This window comes from Mustela putorius, unplaced genomic scaffold, assembly GCF_011764305.1.
Source record: "Mustela putorius furo isolate JIRA1106 unplaced genomic scaffold, ASM1176430v1.1 tig00000275_pilon_pilon_pilon, whole genome shotgun sequence".
NCBI lineage: Eukaryota > Metazoa > Chordata > Mammalia > Carnivora > Mustelidae > Mustela > Mustela putorius.
The window spans coordinates 33,352,619-33,372,225 of NW_025421341.1; the positions used below are offsets into that span (position 1 = coordinate 33,352,619).

The 19,607-nt window shown below is 51.9% G+C and overlaps 2 long non-coding RNA genes across 2 annotated transcripts; one reads left to right on the forward strand and one right to left on the reverse strand.

Moving 5' to 3' along the window:
• Window positions 1-8,393: 8,393 nt before the first annotated feature.
• On the forward strand, window positions 8,394-9,749 carry LOC123391664. The gene is made up of 2 exons (XR_006606375.1): window positions 8,394-8,716; window positions 9,225-9,749. It is a non-coding gene; the product is annotated as an uncharacterized LOC123391664 (long non-coding RNA).
• A 6,468-nt stretch (window positions 9,750-16,217) lies between these two features.
• On the reverse strand, window positions 16,218-18,245 carry LOC123391688. The gene is made up of 2 exons (XR_006606393.1): window positions 17,926-18,245; window positions 16,218-17,116 (listed from the first exon to the last, which is right to left on the reverse strand). It is a non-coding gene; the product is annotated as an uncharacterized LOC123391688 (long non-coding RNA).
• Between the last annotated feature and the right edge of the window lie 1,362 nt (window positions 18,246-19,607).

The window sequence follows — 19,607 nt, forward strand, 5'->3', positions numbered from 1 at the left end:
AAAAAGTTCAAAGATCTTTTTAAAGAGAAGCTCCGTGGTAAGAAAACTTAGAAATTTAACGCCATCTTGAGAATGGTTTTTTAAAAATGGTGGGGGAGGCTAGATCTTGGTCAGTGTTTTCATTTGTTTTGTAAGGCCTATGTTACTGTTTAGTCTACAGCCACCTGGCTAATTGGTTAAAGTCACCATGGGATTGTGATCAAGTTTATAGGTTGGGTGAGGCACAGGTTCTAGCCAGGAAAGAGTGTCTCCAAGAGAAAGTGACCACAGAAAAGGGGAGTCCCCCCAGGGGGATGTAACAAAGTGTGAAAGTATACGAAGGTCTTAAGTACACATTTACATATTTAAAAAAAAGACTGGATCCTCTCTGAGCTACAACCAAGCCCAGTTGCAGAGACTGCCCAATCTTGCACTTCCAGTCCCTAAGAGTGGAGAGTGCGCCCTCTGCTGGAGAGAAGACAGCACTGGCCTGTGGCAGGAGGGCATAATGCCAAAGCCCAGACTTAAGGATGTTTGGGGATTTGAGACACTCGTGAGAGAAATGGGAGTTAAAAGAAAACTCTCTTTTTTTAAGATTTTATTTATTTATTTACTTACTTACTTACTTACTTACTTACTTACTTACTTATTTGACAGAGAGAGAGAGAGAGCAAGAGAGGGAACACAGCAGGGAGCCAGTGGGTGGGGGCCTGGATCCCAGGATCCTGGGATCATGACCTGAGCAGAAGGCAGACTTAGCTTAACGGCTGAAGCACCCAGGCGACCCAAAAGAAATTGCTGGTGTTAGCACAAACCCTACAGGTTAAGGACTCAGTCCCACCAGATTGCCCCACTTCAGGTCCCTTAGGTACCCTTTCCTCTGTCTGATGTGGCTACAAATCAGGGATTCCCACAATTCTCTCCTCAGCCTGGATAACTGGTTACAAGAAATCACAGAAGTCAGGAAAACACTATCACTCATTTATTATAAGGGATATTATAGATGATATAAATGAACAAGCAGATAAAGAGGTACATAGGGCAAGCTTCCAGAAGGATCTCCAGCACAGGAGTTTCTGTCTCCCAGGAGTTGGAGTATGCTGCCCTCCTGACACACGGATGCTTTCTCCCAACGCAGAAACTCTTCAAACTCTCTTGTTTAGTGTTTTTATGGAAGTTCCATTATATAGGCCTGACTGATTAAATCACTGGTTATTAAGCCAATCTTCAGACCATCTCCTCTTTCTAGAGATGAAGTAGGGGGTGCTGAAAGTTTCAACTTAATCCCAGGGTTGGCTCCCTGGTTTCTAGCCCCAAGTCACCATCTCCAAGAGTCAGTTACATAAACTCAGGTATCTCTGAAAGGGACATTATGAACAACAAAAGATGCTGCTCTCACCCCTCTCACCACTCAAGAAATTCAAAGAGTTTTTGAAGTTCTGTGCCAGGAAGAGGGCAGGAGTGAGGCAGAGACCAAACATGTATTTCTTACTACATCACAGGTTCAGAATAAACACTAAGCCACCACCAATCCAGCTGACTTGGGCTGGAAATGTGTTCCTAGGAAGTTCTTAGGATCAGGGGCAGGAGGGCACCTGAGTGGCTCAGTCAGTTAACCCTCTACCTTCTGCTAAGGTCATGATCTCAGGGTCCTGGGATAGAGCCGGGATCAGGCTGTCTGCTCAGTGGGGAGTCTGCTTCTCCCTCTCCCTCTCTCTCTGCCCCTCCATGCCCCCCCAACCTACTCATACACATACTCTCTCAACTAAATAAAATCTTAAAAAAAAAAAAAAAAGGAACAAGGGCAGAAGGACAGAGGGGGCTAGACCCTCCCACTGGAGTCACAGCCAGAGCCCAAGATCATGGCCATGTTTGTAGAACAGCGCTCCAAGACTCAGACCTCAGAAGGCCCAGAGTTCTCCAGAAAGGATCCCACCATGGCAAAGGCCTTCAGGGGTGGGACCTGGCTCAGGGGATCTCTAGAAGAGTAGTACCCCCTAAACTGGTGACTGGAAGCCATCTGCTGCCCCCCAGGGAGTCCTCAAGTGGACCCTGAGGGACTAGATGAAAGTCCTACTCATTTCCAGACTCAGTTTCCTCATCTATAAATTAGGTCTCCCATTTGCCTCACAGGGATGCTATCACCGATAATGCATTTTTTTTTAAAGATTTTATTTATTTGACAGAGAGAGAGAGATCACACTCTAGGCAGAGAGGCAGGCAGAGAGAGAAAGGGAAGCAGACTCCCTGCTGAGCAGAGAGCCGGATGTGGGTCTCAATCCCAGAACCCTGGAATCACGACCTCAGCCAAAGGCAGAGGTTTAACCCACTGAGCCACCCAGGTGCCCCACCAATGCATATTTTTAAAAACAGCATTTAATGCTGGGCATGTGACAGAGGTCAGTTTTCTCCCTTCCTTGAGGTTTTCTGCATTGTCTCTGTATTGATCAGGAGTCTTTTAATTTGGAAGTGACAGAAACCAGCTTGAAGCAGCTTCATGGGGGCCAGACCGATGGGCCCAGCCCAGAAGGGCTAGGAAGAACTGGCTTTGGAGATGCCCGGGATCAAGGACCATCCTCTGCCTCCCAGGGCAGCTCTGCCTCCTCTCCAGGCTTCTGTTCCTTGCAGGAACACAGCCCCTGAAGGCTCCAGTCCCACAAGCTTGCACTTCCAAGACTAAGAGGAAAGGTCTCTGTTTCCCCAATCCTGCCTGGTAAATCCTATGGGGAAGAGCTCTGGTTGGCTCAGCCGGGATCACAGTTGGAAAGGCCTTCCTCATCCAGAGTCCCTGGTACCTCCGGGAGCAGGTGGCTCTTTGGCACCCTGAGCTATGTCCCTCCTAGAGAGGAGGAGGCGGCAATTAAGGAAGTCTGTCCTCTCTCGGCTTTTCTTTGTCCTTACTGCCGGTGGCACTGCTGTAACATCCCTTCCCCTGCAACTGAATGGGGACCTTCGGACAGAAAGCACTTTTCCCATCAGTCTGTAAGTGCTCCACCCACATTCAGAAGCTTCCTTTGACCAAGTGCTTTGGGAAGATCTGAGGTATTCTTAAGTGCACTCCCTCTAACTCCATGAATTAAACAATATTCCTTTGCCTCTCTGAATTTTAAATATTAACCAGTGAGGACATAGGATTCCCTTAAAACACCTGGTTTTGCCTCTCTGACCACCTGCATTTTATTAGCACTTGTCAAAATAGTTTCTGGTGAGGAAAAACACCCCGCACAGGTGGCCTCCACCACACTGAACAGTGAACAACAAGATAAGCAAGGTCCTCTAGCAAGAGGAGGAAGTTCAGGTGACCCCGGACCACAGATAGGTAAGTTGAGGCAGACCAGGGCAGGACATGGTGGACGATTAGGGCCAGCCACGGCATAGTGCTGGGCTTTGGGATTCAGCATGTAATGATCGGCTTTGGTAGGAAACAGCGATGGGAGGGAGCCAGCGCAGCCCCAGAACAAGGCCAAAGCCAGAAACTCGGCCAGGCGCTCGGCAGGCCCCTCCCTCCCCACGCCCCTCACCCAGGGGCGACCCGGTCCGACTGCAGTCAGGGCAAGAGGTCAATGGCACCGCACAGACGCCAGGGGAAGGCACCGGAGTGGAGGAGCGAACCAGGGATGGGAGCGGAGTGGCGTGAGCGGGCCCGGTGTCTCCTCCCCCGAGGCAGGTGGCCAAGCGAGGCAGAGATTTCCTGGGCCACCGAGGGGAGGGGCACGAAAACGCCCCCGCCCGGCCACCTGCTCCCTGTTGCCGGAGCAGGAGCCCAGGTTGGGGCCTGGTGAGAAACGAGACTGGAACGGAAAACTGAGGCAGCCAGACGGGGGGACGGCAAACAAAGGCTTCGCTCTGGGACAGCAACGCCGGCGGCCGGAGGGTCGCACTTAGGCCGAGCGGGCCCGAGGCCTGGCGGCGCCGCTTCCTCAGCTGGGGCCGGCCCCCTTCCGCCGGGGTTGGGGACTGGGGAGGGGGGGGTGGGGGGGGGAAGCACAGCTCCGGGGCGGGACCGAGGGCGGGGCCCGACGGGCGAGGGGCGGTGGGGACAGCGACCGCCCCGCCTCGCCGTGTCCCGGGCGACCGAGACCTCCGCGCCGGGGCGGGGGCCGCGCGAGGGGGAGTCTTCGCCGGTTGCTATGCAACGGCCGGTGACGTCAGGCGATTGAGTTTGGTTCCCAAGGTAACTGGCCGGGCAGCTGGGCCGGGAACTATTTGTGTCTGTCCCCAGAGGGGCTGCGGAGCCTCCGGGGTCTGGCGCAGCGGAGGAAATGCGCTGCTGGCCCGCGGGCAGGCGGGGGACAGAACACAGAGGTCCTTTCAGCTCTCGGAGGCCGGCGGCCCAGGCGGGGCGGCGTCTGCGCCCTACGGGAGGACGCCCCTCCTCCGCTCCCTGCCGCCCCGAGTTTCTCCCCACGCCTGAGGGGGAGGCCCCTGGATCGGGCAGGCGTTGTCCTACTTCTAAACGCCCTCCTGGCTAAACTCTAGGAAGAAAGAGGCTTCTGTTTGTAGCGGCCCGGCCCTTGCACACAGTAGGCGCTCAGCACGGCATTCCCATGGGACCGTGGACATTCACGGCCCTCTCAAAGCTGCCAGATGCCTCCAGCACTAAGAACCCCGCGTCAGGTTCTGATCTCTGACCTCCGTACCTGGCCTCCGTGTCCCGGGGAGCTCATCAGCAGATTGGCTTCTGGATTTTGGGGGACCACAATACAGAAATAAAATGAGAGGTCCCTTGTTCAGAAATGCCCGAGGGACAATGTAGGAAACAAGCCCTGTCCTGCCCACTGAGGACGAACTGCAAGAGAGTGAAAGTGACACATCCGTGGGTAAACTGAGGCAGTTGGCATCAGTCACAGAGGAGAGAGGGTGAGGTTCAAATGTGGAGTGGAAGATAATGAGGGACAAGACACAGCAGGAGCAGAAAGACCATCAGGTGTGCAAAAACAAAGCAGTGACCTAAATCTGGGCCTAAGAGCTGGCATCAGGTTGCCTGTGGGGCCCCTAGGGCTGCGGGAGGGGGATGTAACCAGGTCTCAGGACTCAGGCGATGCAGTCTAGCCAGGCCTCTCGGGCTCTTCCCTCCTAATGACACCTGTTGCAAGAGGATAACATCAAGCCTCCCAGTGTCTGTCTCCCAGGAGCCACCACCACCTACCCCTGCAAAACAGGCCAGACCATGCGGGATCCAGAGCCGTGACTATCTGGCCCCAGGTCTCCCAGAACTGGTATGCATTGACATGGAGACCAGCTATTTGCCCGGGAGCCAGACCATGCTCTATCTGTCCCACCCAAGAGAGGCATCTGTCCCATCCCTATAAACCTTCACATTTGTCAGCCGTCTGACTGCTGACCAGGGGCTCTGAGGACCAGAGGCTTTTGGTATTTCTGAAGGAGTAACCATCGAGCTGTCTTTCCCTGGGCAGTGAATTTCCACAGCCCGATCCTCACTCGAGAAAAGCCTCCAGCACTGGTCCTCTCCTCTCCTCTCCTCTGGGTGAAGCAAGCTCTATGATCTCAGTTTTGCATATAAGACCTGTTCTAGGGTGCACACAGGCTCACCTCCCACACAGATTCACCAGACTCTCCTAGAGGATTCCTTGGGAACCAGCCCTGGGCCTCAGAACCAGAGAAACAGCTACACAATTTGTGGGGCCTAGGGCAAAATGAAAATGAAAGTTCCCTTGTTCAAAAACTACTAAGAATGGCAAGATGGGGGACGCCTGGGTGCCTCAGTCATTAAGCGTCTGCCTTCAGCTCAGGTCATGATCCCAGGTTCCTGGCATTGAGCCCTGCATCGGGCTCCCTGTTTGGTGGGAAGCCTGCTTCTCCCTCTCCCTCTGCTTGCATTCCTTCTCTCACTGTGTCTCTCTCTGTCAAATAAATAAATCTTTAAAAAAGAACAAAAAAAAAAAAAAAAAAGAATGGCAAGATGGGCCGCGTCTGGCCAGCTCAGTTGAAAGAACATGTGACTCTTGATCTCCGGGTCATAAGTTTGAGCCCCACATTGGGTGTAGACATTACTTAAAAATAAATAAACTTTAGGGACGCCTGCGTGGCTCAGTGGGTTGAGGCCTCTGCCTTCGGCTCAGGATGTGGTCCCAGGGTCCTGGGATCGAGCCTCACATTGGGCTCTCTGCTCAGAGAGGAGCCGGCTTCCCACCCTCTCTCTGCCTGCCTCTGCCTACTTGTGATCTTTTTGTCAAATGAATAATGAAATCTTTAAAAGTAATTAATTAATTAAACTTAAAAAAAAAAAAGGCATGTCATGATGGTGACAATAGAGCATTGAATAAGCACTGGGGCCCTGGGTTATGTATGGGTTGGACACTCACAAAACCTGCCCTGCCCAGCTGGCAAGTCCTAGACACCAAGCAAGGTGTCTTCCGGCACAGAGTCCAATCTGTTCCCTCTGTCAGGGTGTCATCCTCTCCCCATGCTATGGCTGGCCACCATAGGGGGGTACTTTCCTAACCACAAATTCAACACAGATTGAGCTGGGGGTCCTCAGGCCCATCAGATATCGCATGGAGGGAATGTGTCCAGTGCTTTTCCATGAAAGGACCCAAATTGCAGAATACTTCCAGAAATGTTCATCTATGCAAATGCTGGATGTTTGGTTCTCTGTTTTCAGCTGAAGAACACCACTTGCTCTTGAAAAAATAGTTAAGGGGCATCTCTGTAAGATGCTGAAATGGCAAATGTAGCAACTGACTGATGAGGGTTTGGCACGAATCAACACTCAAACAATAAGAACAAAAGTCAAGGGTATGTGCGCAGCCTCTCAAGGGCTATGTCATGCCCATGGTCTCAGTCCATTGGGTTCATCCTCACCCTAGGATCAGGCCCTGCGAGGAGGATAACGATGAAAGATCTCCCCTGCCTGAGAGCTCCCCAGGGGTCAGCTGGCCCTGAAGCCCTACTTCTCCCTCTTCCTGCTCCTGCCACCTTCTCGACCTTTCCACGGATGTGATCCCAGGAGACCTCCCTGATAAACTTCCTCTACACTACGTCTATGAAGTCTCTCACCCATTGGGGTCACCAAGGGACCCCTCTCACCTCCTTAACTGCCCTTAAACCGTTGTTCTTTCATTCATTCAACAGATCTGTACTGAAGACCTACCTACTATGCACAAGATGCTGTTCTCCGTCCTAGTGGTAAAGCAGAGCAAGGCAGGCAAACACCTCTGTCTTCATGGGGCCGACACAAAGCCGCCAAAAATATAATGCAGTAACATCGAACTTAGAAGCTCTATTAAAAAACAACAGAATGATACAATAGAGAAAATATGATCTGAGCTGGAGGTGGCTGGCTACTTTGGGTTAGATTTCCTCTGGGTCAAGGAAAGTCTCTCAAAAGGGGCAATAAGAGTCCAGTTTGACGGACAAGCATCAACCCAGGCAAATTCAAAGGCTCTCAGGTAGGAAGTTGGGATGTTGGGTTCGCAGGAACAAATGGTGAGTCTAGAATAAAGCAAGCGATGGGAGATGAGGTCAGAGACAAAGCCAGATGATGGCAGGGCCTAGAAGAAGAATCTGGAAGAGTTCAGCTTTTATTCTGAGTGAGGTGGGAGCCACTGGGCAGTTTTGAGCAGGGCAATAACCTGGTTGGTTGAATCCTCACTCCAGCTGCTGGGCAGAGACAGGACTCACCACATGTTTCACCTGCTGTTTGTTTGGCATGTTTGCTCTTTGGCCTGTTACTAACTGGTATTTTTGCAATAGCCCCTCTGCTCCTTGAGGTTAGAGGCCAGTCCTGGAACTTGTTTTGAACCCTGCACTGCCTTGCACTGAGTAGGTGCTCAGTAAATATTTACAGGCCAACAAGCTGTCCCTTCTGTGTCCACAGTCATCTTCTGGAGCCTTGCTTCTAGGACCAGCATCAGCACCACCAGGGAGCTTAGATGAAAGTTAGAAACCCAGGCCCCACCCAGGCCTCTTGAATCAGAATCCGCAATTTAGTAAGATCCCCCAGAAATTCGGATGCATGATGAAGTTTGAGAAGCACTTCTTGAGAATACAGAATAAATGGGGAGCCAGACAAGGAGGTGGTTTGAGAAGAGAGTCTCCCTTAAAAGTTGCAACCACCCGGGGTGCCAGGGTGGCTCAGTGGGTTAAAGCCTCTGCCTTCACCTCAGGTCATGATTCCAGGATCCAGGGATCGAGCCCCGCATCAGGCTCTCTGCTCAGCGGGGAGCCTGCTTCCTCCTCCCTCTTTCTCTGTCTGCCTCTCTGCCTACTTGTGATCTCTATCTGTCAAATAAAAATAAATTAAAAAAAAAAAAAAGTTGCAACCACCCTGAGTCACTGAGTCTGAGAGGAGCTCAGACCAATCATAAAGCCAATACTTATTTGGTGCTTTTAGGTGTCAGACACTGGTTTCTCGATCCTTTACAACACTGAACTAAGCCAGTCCTCAGGACTGTCCTCTAAAGCGGTACTAGTATAACAAACGTGCCCATGTTGCAGATGAATAAACAGAGGCCCCAGGAGGTTGAGGTTATTCCAGAATCTTCAGCAGGTACACACGCCTTTGGCCACACCAGGCGGTTAGAACAGGGCCTGTTCTGATTGGTCGCTGCCTGCCCTACTGATTATTCAATGTTTTGAACGTCGCCCTGGTTACAGAGCTGGATGGAAGAGGCAGGATCCAAATCTGTCCCCCGCACTGGAGCCACACTCCCAACCACGATCCTCTATCCAAGAAGCGCCATCACCACCCAGAAACAGCACACCTCAGGGACAGGTAATGTGTGTCAAAGTGTTTTGCAAGCTATAAAACCCAGTATGAAGGCTAAGTGCATATATTCCTCCAGGGCAGAAGTGAGAGAAGCCTTTTAAAGCTGCGAAAGCTGGGCTGCCGGAGGTCAGAGGAGAGACTGCTATTTTCTCTGCTCGCTCCAGGGGGAAACTGAATCAGAAGGAAAGGCTTCTCCGAGTGGAGCCCCCGGAGCTCGGGCTCCGATCAGCCCTGGGGAGGCTCTAACGTGCACTAATCACGTTAGCCTGGGCGTGTCTCAAGGACTGACGGGACCCTCCTGGTATCGACCACTAGAGGGCGCTGCTCCCCAGCCTTCGTCCCACTGGACGCCACCTGCTTCCAAGAAACTGGGACTTGGAAGGAGTCCTAGTGAGCAAGCACCAGGGACCTTGAGAAGTGGAAAAGGAGGGAAAGGCAAGATGGAAGGAGGACTTAGACACCCTTTTAATCCCCAGAACACTCTGGTGCACGAGTTCTTGTTCCCATTTTACAGATGAGGAATCTGAGGGCCAAAGATGTTGGACAAGATCCCCAAAACCAGGAAGCTAGGAAGAGGCACAGCTGGGTCATCTGATTCCAACCTCAGTTCCCAAGGGGACCCCAAGTAGATGTCAGCTCATCTGACCCTGTCATGTCGCTGGTGTCCCTACTTCTGTAGATCCTGTGTTCTGAATGCAAGCCAGAACCTCTACATTTGCTGTATTTCCCTGCTGTGTTCCAGCAACAGTTCCAACAGTCAACGCTCATTTAAAAAAAAAAAAAAAAGGCGCATGAAACTTTTGAAGTCATGGTCTTCTGCTTCATTGCCCTCTGGCCTTCAGGGACCCCCGCCTGCCACCCTAACACAGCAGCCTCGATTCTGGCAGATTCTGGGGTCTCCTCTGATCCTTGATCCTCTGATCCTAGCCTCAAATTCTACATCCCTTCCCTATCGTAGGGACCCCACAGGTTTAGGCTTTGCCCCCTGCGACCCCATGGCAGGGAGCAACGTAAATAAACAAGGGGACATTTAAAACAAGAAGAGCTGTGGCTGGGGCCCAAGACTTTTTTTCTCGGCTCCCACCAACTCCTTTTATGGCTTCTGGGTCCAGTTCCTTCTTCATAACAAGTCAGAGCTGGAAAAGGCCTCAGGAGTCAGTAGATCCAACTTGAGCCAACACTTTCCTTTTCTACATAACCCCCCCCCGCCCCCCCGCCGTGCTGCCTCCCAGTCCACAGCCAGGTTCACAGAACTACCTAGGCCAGGGCAAGAAGCGTCCCCCACGGGAGGGAAACTCCAGGCGGTATCTGGGCACGCGGTCGGCCCAGGTGGCCAAGTCCGCCCGCACCTGCGATACGGAGTGGGGGTGGGGGCCCAACCGCCTCTTCTACTAAGGCCCCGCCCACGGCTTCTGAAACTAAACCCCCGGGACCGCCCTAACGAACATTTCGCTCCCTCTCGGTCGGACCCTTTCTTTCCCTCGGCCCTGGGAGGTATGGGCAGCTCGCGTGTCTGTGCGCGCGTGCGTGTAAAGGACCCCGCGTGTGCGCCTCGGAACACGCGTCCGGGCCAATGCGCGGGTCTGTGTGCGCCCCCTACGGGCTAGCCGCCCCCGGCTACCGCGGCGGCCAAGTGGCCGTGTGCATCGCTGCGTGTGCCGGGCGAGTACCAGCCCGGGCCACCCTTCCCTCGCCTCGCGGCCAAAAGCACCCCGACCGTGGGGGCTGCAGGTTCTCTGGCCCCAGGCACAGGCCTCCCTTCCCGATCCAGCATTTTCTGTTTTCCCGGGCCTCCCCAATTCTCCCCTATTCCTCCCCCCAACTCCTCCTACAAGGGGCGCCCCGGGGCGGGGGCTGAGAGCAGCCCCGCCCGGACCGACCGGCAAAGGCGTCAGGGCTGCGGGGCGCGCGCCGCCTCTTCTCTGCCGCCCCCGCCCCGGCGCCCCGTTGGGTTTTTCCATGACTGCATCCGGCCGCGGGGCCGCCTTTGTTCCCGCCGTCCTTGCGAGCTGGCCCGCCTCTCCCATGCGCGCCGGGGTTTTTCCAGGGCTCAACCAGAGCATGGCGGAGGCGCGTTCTGCAAGCCGGTCGGGCGGCGCCCCCGCCCAGGCCCCCACCCCCCGTGATCCCCAGCGGGAAGCCGAGCCCTCTCCGGACGTAATGCTCCGTCCCTCCTGTCCCCAAAGCCAAGGCCTGCGGCCCCTGTCCGCAACTGTGTCCATCTGTGCGCAAAGCTGACCCCCCGGCCCGCGCGCCTACGCTATTAGGGAAGCGCTTTTGGCATCCCGTGTCCGTCCCCTGGCTGCGCGCTGTGCGACGGAGGTCGGGTGGGTGCGGTGTTCGCGGAGCCAGAGGTGACCTCCGGCTGGTAGAGGGGCCTCACATTTCGCCCAAGGGGCAGGGGGCGCAGTCCAGGCGCTAGGAGGCCTGGCCTGGCTGACCCCACTGCAGAGGGCAACCCACGCGCGCACCGGGCGGGGCAGAGCTGGGAGACACCAACTGCCCACCGCGTGCAGGCGGTCCCTACCCCCAGAGGAACCTGGCACACTGCAGCCTCAAGGGTCAGAGCGCTCTGGGCCGTGAATCTTCTCCACAACATCAGGAAGGAAGGAGCTAGGCAGAAAAGGGGGTTCTAGGGAGTGAGAGCAGGCTTGGGGTCCTCACGGGCCGCATGGGCACCGTATGCCCGCGGCGCCGTCCTGTCCACACTGCCGGATCCAGTCAGCCCCAGCGGCCCCCTGTTCAGTCTGGTCTCTGTGGAACAGTGCCGTTGTGCCCCCGGGGAGCCTCTTGGCTGTCACTCGGCCATGTTGGCGGGAAAAGTGGAGGAAACGCTGTGTCTGCTTCTGAGGGAGGGTTGCTAAGCCCTACCGCAGAAGGCAGACTCGCAGGGTGGCCTCCAGCCCGGGCTACAGGGGTGGGGGTGGGGGCGTCTGGGCAGAGGAAGGGGTTCTGGATTACGTAGGTGTCTGGCTGTGGGGGAGGTTTGGAGTACCTGGTTTGCCCCTCCCCAGAGCCCGAGGGGAGGCGGCCGCACGTGGCTAAAGATCAAGAGGTAGGGGTGGGAGGAGGATGAAGGATTTGGAACATCCAGATCCAGGGAGGCCCAGAGCTCACTCTCTATGGGGGTAGGAGGCAGTGTGGGCTCCTTTCCTCCTTCCCTGGTGCCTTATCTTATTTTCTAAGCAGCAGAGGGGGAGTGTGACTACCCTGAAAGGGTGGCTGGAAGCGGCATAGAATCCAGTTCCCCCAATAGTGGCATTCTGGCTTCTCCTTTCTGCTCACCACACCCTGCAAAGGGTGCAAGTTGCGTTCAAGGTCTTAGGCAATAGGAGTGGTTCAAATAGCAAACCACAGTTCTTACCAGTCCTACCTGGCGGGGGTTGGCAGTGGGGACAGAAGGTTAGAAAGAGAATCTGTTCCACACCAGCACCCTGCTGTGCATTTGTCCTCGGTCCTCTTGTCCACCATTTGCCCTGCATTCCCCCTGCTCTTGACCAGGCTGAGAATCTTAGTCCCAGGCCTCAACCGTTATTCCTCAATTCTCACATCTATAAAATGGGGCTACTAACCGTGTCTGTTTCCCAGCGGGGTGATAGGGGCTAAATGAATTTATATGGGTTTAATTTATTTTATTTTACCTTATATGGGTTTAATTTAATTTGATTTATATGGGTTTAATATAGGTAAAGAGTCTGGCTCAGTATGGCTAAACAAATACTGGCTATCATTATTGAAAGTTAAGCGACTTGTCTAAGGTCCTACAGTAGCCGCTAATTCCATTACAGCCCAGGTCACCTGGTTTCAGAGCCATGCGCTTAAGCAGTGCCAGTCCAGCTTTGCACTAGCAGAATTGGGAAACAGTACCCATGTACATAGCTCACCCTCAGAGTAGGGGAAAATCACAGGTGTTGGTTAGTAGGAGACATTTTTCTAGGGAAGGGCCCACATTCTTAATAGTGATGTCTGTCCTAGTTCCCACTTTGTGGCTGTTACAATTGGTATATGGCTTTTTTAAATTACATAGGTTAATCGAGAAATTTATGACAAGCCAATAATTACCTTGATGGTAGAAAACTCCAGGTTGTTCCAGCAGTAACGCGAATCCTAGGACATTTCATTTCAGATTTATTGACTTGTTTTTTTGCCCAGCCTAGTGGCAGATGCTGTGGGGGCAGGGAAAGCATTCTTGGGAGGCAAAGAACTCACTTCACTGCCTTCCTGCGGAGACAGTCTATGTCTGTGTAATGGTGTATCTTTAAGTGCCCACACGACTACTTTAATTAACTAGCTGTTAATATCTGATGAGGACCTTGGCCACCAACCAAGGTGGTCCCATGATCCTTCCCCCTGGTCTTCCTCTAAAACGCGCCCACTCAATGAGGGTGGGGCTTGTTCTTACCAATGGAATAAGGCAAAGGTGACCTGTGGCCATGGTCAAGTGCATCTGATTACATTACCTGAGGTTTCAGTGACCAGCTTGCTCTGATACCGGCTCTGACACCTCCCTTCACTGATCGTGCTCCGCCTATAGAGAGGACAGGATCCTGAGATACCAGCTGACACAGGGGAGAAACTAAGACCTCTGCCCCACAGCCTGCAAGGAACTGACCCCTGCTGTCGACTGCCCAACCTGGAACCAGATCTTGCCCCAGTCAATCCTCAGACCCAAGCCTGGCAGAAGACCCAGTTAAGCCTTGCCAGGACTTGCGGGAGAAACCAAGAGCTATTAAGTGTGTCCTGCTTTGAGATGCTACATTCATGGTTGCGTTGTTAACACAACAGCAGAGCACTGATGCAGGATCTGTTAGAGGAAAGGTCCTGGGTGGGACTATGAGGAGATTCAGCACTTCAGGAGCTCCCAGGCAGCCAAGGTGAGAAAGAAAACATGGCATGGTTTCACTCTGACAAAAGTAAAGTCTTGTTTCTGAAGAGGTCACTTGGCTTCTGAGTCAAAGAATCTGTCACATGGACTCCAGAGTCTGTGAATAGCGTGCAGAGTTCACAGGGCCTGGATATATCTGCAATTCAAGATACACCCCCCTCCGCCCCCCGCCTTGTCCTGCCTCCCCGCCTGCCTGGCCTCTTGCCCCATCACTGCCCTCTTTCTGGACGGCTCTTCTGCCTGCTCTACTCACTGACTTCTCCATTTCAAGGACCAGCTTGACCTGCAGCCTCTTCTACAAAGCTTTCTTTAATTCCCTGGCAGAATGAACCACTTCCTTTTGATTTCCCAAAGGTTTGTTAGCAAAAGTATCATAGTGTAGTATTGTAGTATTTGTTTCGAATTTTTTTACTGAGCACCTAGCACTAAGTGTTGGGCCTCCTATGAGGTGCAAGAGATACTGTCCCAAATAGAGCACAGAGCTGTCCTTGGGCCTAAGGCCTGATGGTGACTGTACTAGTCACAGGCCCATCATCCCCTGCAGGTAGGCTAGCCACGCTGCCACCCACCCCACCCCGCCACCACCCACATCCTTGGCACTCAGCAAACACTTGGTTAAGGGAATGACTGAGGCTTTGCAGGATTTCCTCTGGTATCTCATGAGGGTTTTCTGGCCTCGTGACAGACTTTTTGGAGGGGGTGAGTCAACGGTCAGATATGTTCCCAAGTAACCGAATCAGCTGGCTACTCTGATTAGTGATGTCCATGGGAACTCCACCTTCAAAGTGTCGACGGCAAATGTCAGCAGAGGCAGACTTAGTTTACCTGTAATTGATATGGGTCATTAATAGATTCAGTAGCATTTTAAGGTTGTTCGAGGCCCCACAGTATGGGAAGATAGGGATCTCTTGGGCTGTATGCCTCTAATTTATCTAAAAATTGAAGGACGTTAGCAGCACACTAAAACGGGGGCCAAGGCATGGCCTTATTTGTCCTCGTTGCCTGGCAGGGCTGCTGGGATTTGCAATTCCCTTGTAACTCAAGGCAGCCCCTAACTGACATGACTTCAAAGGCCACTGCCCATGCTGTCAGGTGGAGTTTGGAAATGTCTGAGGGCCCTGGGGGGCACAGACTGTGGCCGTTAGCTGTTGCCAGGGGAGCAGCCCACTCCTTCCTCTCACTGTGCCCCCTCCCCCAATTTCCTGACCATCCTAAGCAAATGTTTGGCCCTTTGTTTTCTGTTTCCTGGAGAGTCTCCTTCCCCAAGCATCCGGGCCCAATGGGAGGAATGGGATTGTATCCCCAAGGTTCCCCCATCAGTGCAGTCCTAGCAGCCCATCCTGGGGCTGCCCTCCAGATCCTGCATCTTGCTGTAGATCTGATGGGTTTCTCTGGCTGTGGCCCATCTTGCACCTGCGGCCTCCATGATCTCCACCTAGAATTTCCAAGCCACTCCCCCAAACCCTCCAAAGGGAACTACTACCCACCCCTGGCACAGACCAGGGCTTCTAGGGGTCCTTTTATGGAGTATGATGAGCTTCATGGAATCCGACCAGAGTTCTGCTTCATTCCCTGAAACTTGTTTACTGTGGACTGCTGCCTCTCCAGGGGGTTTGGTGAGCATCCTCCCCAGCGGTAAGGAACCAGCCTCTTAATTTGTTTCCTCGCTGCCCCAGTTTGCCCTCCATCCCTCCTGGGCAGAGCGTATGTCCCTTTTTAACTTCAGCTGCAGGGGAAAAGTTCTCAGGAATGGCCTAAAAAGCTGCCCCCAGCTCCAGAATCTGAAAGACCCTCCAGGGAAAAGTGCCCCTTCTAGCCTGTCCCCTCCCTCAGCCTCCCTAGAGCTGGACCATTCTTAGGGTCCTGTCTTCATGCCCATTTTCCATTTCATCCTTGGAGTTTGGTGACCCGAGTGAGTTTTGGCCTGATGTCTTGACTGAGGGCCTGGCATGTTCTGACTCCCCTCTCAGACTCGACAGGCAGTTCTAGGACTGCCTGCTACTGTACTCTGTGTGTGCCCAGCCCCAATCCCCACTCCCAGCACATCACTCCACTGAGGCCACAGTGAAGACATCTCTCCAGGCTCTGATCTCTTCCTCAATCAGACAGTTCTGCCCCAGGCAGTTTCCAGCTGATGGTGTGGGATTAATAAACACAGCAGGAAGTCTTTGTTCTTAAAAAAGAAAGAAACTTCTCTTAAAAAAAAAATATATAGTTATCCACATAACAAAAAATTCAAAAAGCCAAAAAAAAAAAAAAAAAAACCCAAAACAAAAACCTCTCCAATACCCGCGTTCTTCAGTTCCATTCTGTACAGGTACCTATTTTTGGTGTTTCTTGTTTCTTCGAGACATTTCTAAGCCCTCACCCCACCTCACCTTCCATCTTCACCGTGGAACAAAAAGCCATGATTTGGAGTGTTTGCCAATTTTCAGGGTGCCAATACTCCCACCGTGGCTGATTTTAAGTTGCCAATATGATGTCCGTGAAGGTGGGGAGTTAAGAAATAGGCAGGATCAGCTAGACAGGAGAGCCAGCTCCGGCTCTCCATGGTAAAATTACGTGTACATCATTAAACACACAGCCAGACACACACAAATGGAATCATAGGACACCTACACATTCCTTCTTACATTGTACTGAACCAGCTTCCCGGGAAGACGAAGACAAAGTATGGCACACGGCCCCATGGAATGGAGGTATCAAGCATCTGTCCCTCAGACAAGACAAAAGATGGCAAGAGTCTGTCACTGAGAAGCATGAGGCAGAAGACGATGAAGGGACATCAGGTAAACCACAGGGGTAAGAGATTTTAAGAACCTACTGAGTGAGATGTCATTTTTCAAGAATAAAAACTTCTGTTTGATAAATCTTGAAGAAACAATGTCTTCATTTCTAATGGAATACTTAGTTAAATGAACCCTTCATTCAGGACAGGATTTAATTTAAACTGCTCTGCGGGGGGTGGGGGGGGACAAAAAACAGAAAGCGGTTCACCTAGCTCCTTTAAAAACTTCAGATGGTTGATCAGACTCCCCAGCTAAAGAGAAATGAGGAATCTAAAAACCAGGAGAGAGGAGCCGAATGAGTTGTGTCCCAGGCAGGCGTGTGACCTTGAGCTTCCTCAGAGGCTTCAGAAGCTGTGGACAGCCCAGCCCTGACATCTGCCAAATGACTCACTTTGGTGGCTGCCCATGACTCCCTCTGAGCGCCATTAGGAAACATTTGTTTTTTGAAAATGAGTGCTTGAGAAGGGATTTCAACTCCCTGGGCTTCTGGGTGACTTCCTCGGTAGCTGGCTTGTCAGGCATTTTGAGCTTCCAGCAGCAGTCTTTTGTCAGAAAGACGATAATTAGGGCTGGTGTCCACCTGCGCTCCGTTGGTCTGGGTTATTCTCCAGAAAGCTGCTTCTCATAGTTGAAATGGAGTTTCGTATACCCTTCAGTTGATGAAAGGTAACCTTCGGGACCCAAAGGGGCCTCATGTCATGCTGGCCTCTGTGAGGGCCACTTCCTAAATCCCTGGAATAGAGAAGGGGACCCATGTTGATTATTAGAACCACAAACCATTAGTTTACGTGAAAGAAATAGCTTCTAAAGTATCCGTATTATACCTAGAACTGAGCGGGGGATTCATTACAAATGCTAAGACGTACAAATGTGTACGGATCCCCCAGCCAGTGCTGGGCAGCAAGATGTTAGGGATGACACCCCCCCACACCCCAGCAAGCAGCACTTGGGGTTCCCTTGGAAGCATATGGCTGATCCCTTTTGGGAAGCAATCCCTTAGGCCCCATCTTTTCCAGGGAGTATCTTAGGCAAAGCCATTGCGAATAGGATCACAGGAATCTGTAAGTGGCTCCAGAGAGCTAAGAGGAATAGACAAAGTCCATCAGGCTGCAACCAGATGGTGGAGAACTGTCCTCAGCTTTCCATCCATCCATGAGAACAAGGCCGTCTCACTTCGTTTAGGGACCAGCAGGAGGAAAGGGCCAGACAACTCAGAGATGGCTTCCCTGTCTTGAGGTCGCTGAAGATGGCTAGTCCACCACTTAAATTGGATCAGGGGCGGTGGGGAGAGGGGAGTTGTAAAAACTTAGAACCCAAGATCTGGTGTCTAAAAGCCATAGGCTGCCAAAGAAAAGAGGTTTGCTGTGGGAAGAAAGGTCACAGCCTTTGGATTTATTCCTCCATGGGGCCATGTTCCAAGATACGGGTTATTTAGTTCATGGGCAGGTATGTTCCAGAACACCCTTGGGGACAGGAAAAATATACGGCCATTTATTTCTGGGGAGTTCAGGAGTGACTAATTCTCGAGTGGATTTACTCACATTGCCAGGACTAGACTTGTCTAGTCCACTTAGGATGAGGGCTGGTAATGCAGAAGACATTGTTCCTCCCAGAGACAATCTCCGTGCCTTTCACAGCCTTCTGTGGGAAGAGCAGAGAGCTTTGGAACTGTGCTAAGGAGAGCTCTTCCAGGACTGGCCCAAATGAAACTCAGTGTGGGCAGAGGGCTGGCCAGAGTGGGGAAATCAAAAGAGAGAAAATTGGGGGGATAGCTTGAAGGACCACACAGAGCTCAGGGGGTCCTGCATGGGTTTGTCATTCAGGGTCAAGATGGAGGAAAACTTGCTGCTGCCTAACTATTCGAGAAGACTGGGAACAGAACAGATTGACTGGAAAATAGGTAAGAGAAATAAATCTTAAAAAAAAATAGTAAATCTGAAAACACCAGATGCTGAGGATATATGGGAAATGGGTATTTTTAAAACACTGTTGTTGGCAGTATCACTGCATGGCAACACTTGGAGAGCTGAAGGTATGCGTATCCCAGACCCAGCCATGCAGCTCCTCGCTGCTCCCCGACCAGAGGTCTTTAGCGCAGGTGTTCCAGAAAACAAGCACAAAGATACTTTCTTTTTACAAAGATATTTCTTGAAGCACTGTTTGTAATAGCACAAAAAGTAAAAACAATCCAACACTTGGCAAAAGAAAGGACGAAATGAACTCTAACTTGCTCACGGGAGGTATTCTCATGGCAGTTAAAATGAATGAACTTGGTCTACATGTATCAACATGTAGAATGTCAAAAACATATTGCCTTAGAAAAGCAGGTTGTAAAATGGTATGCACAGTGATTCCTTTTACTTAAAGTTTCAAAACACATTTAAAAATGGTACTGTTGAGTTTAAAAATGCATTTGGCAGGGTGGGGGTGGGGAGTGCCCTGGGTGGCTCAGTCAGTTGACTGAAACTCTTGGTTTCAGCTCAGGTCATGATGTTAGAGTCTTGAGATCAAGCCCCACATCAGGCTCTGAGATCAGCAAGGACTCTGCTCAAGTTTCTCTCTCCTTCTCTCTCTCCCTCTGCCCCTCTTCATTCTTCCTCGCTCTCTCTCGCTCTCAAAGAAAAAAACAATTTTTTTAACATTCTCTTAAATTTTTTTTTAAAGATTTTATTTATTAATTTGACAGAGAGAAATCACAAGTAGACGGAGAGGCAGCCAGAGAGAGAGAGAGGGAAGCAGGCTCTCTGCTGAGCAGAGAGCCCGATGCGGGACTCGATCCCAGGACCCTGAGATCATGACCTGAGCCGAAGGCAGTGGCTTAACCCACTGAGCCACCCAGGCGCCCCTTAACATTTTCACTTATTTATTTATTTGACAGAGAGAGAGCGAGCACAAGCAGGGGGTATGGCAAGTAGAGGGAGAAGCAGACTCCCCACTGAGCAAGGAGTTTGGTGCAGGACTCCATCCCAGGACCCTGGGATCATGACCTGAGCTGAAGACAGATGCTTAATTGACTGAGCCACTCAGGCATCCCTCAAGTGAATAATAAATCTCTAAACAAAATTTAAAAACTAAAAAATTGGGGAGCACCTGGGTGGCTCAGTCGTTAGGCATCTGCCTTTGTCTCAGGTCATGATCCCAGGGTCCTGGGATAGAGCCCTGCTTTGGGCTCCCCACTCAGTGAAAAACCTGCTTCTCCTTCTCCTTCTGCCTGCTGCTCTGC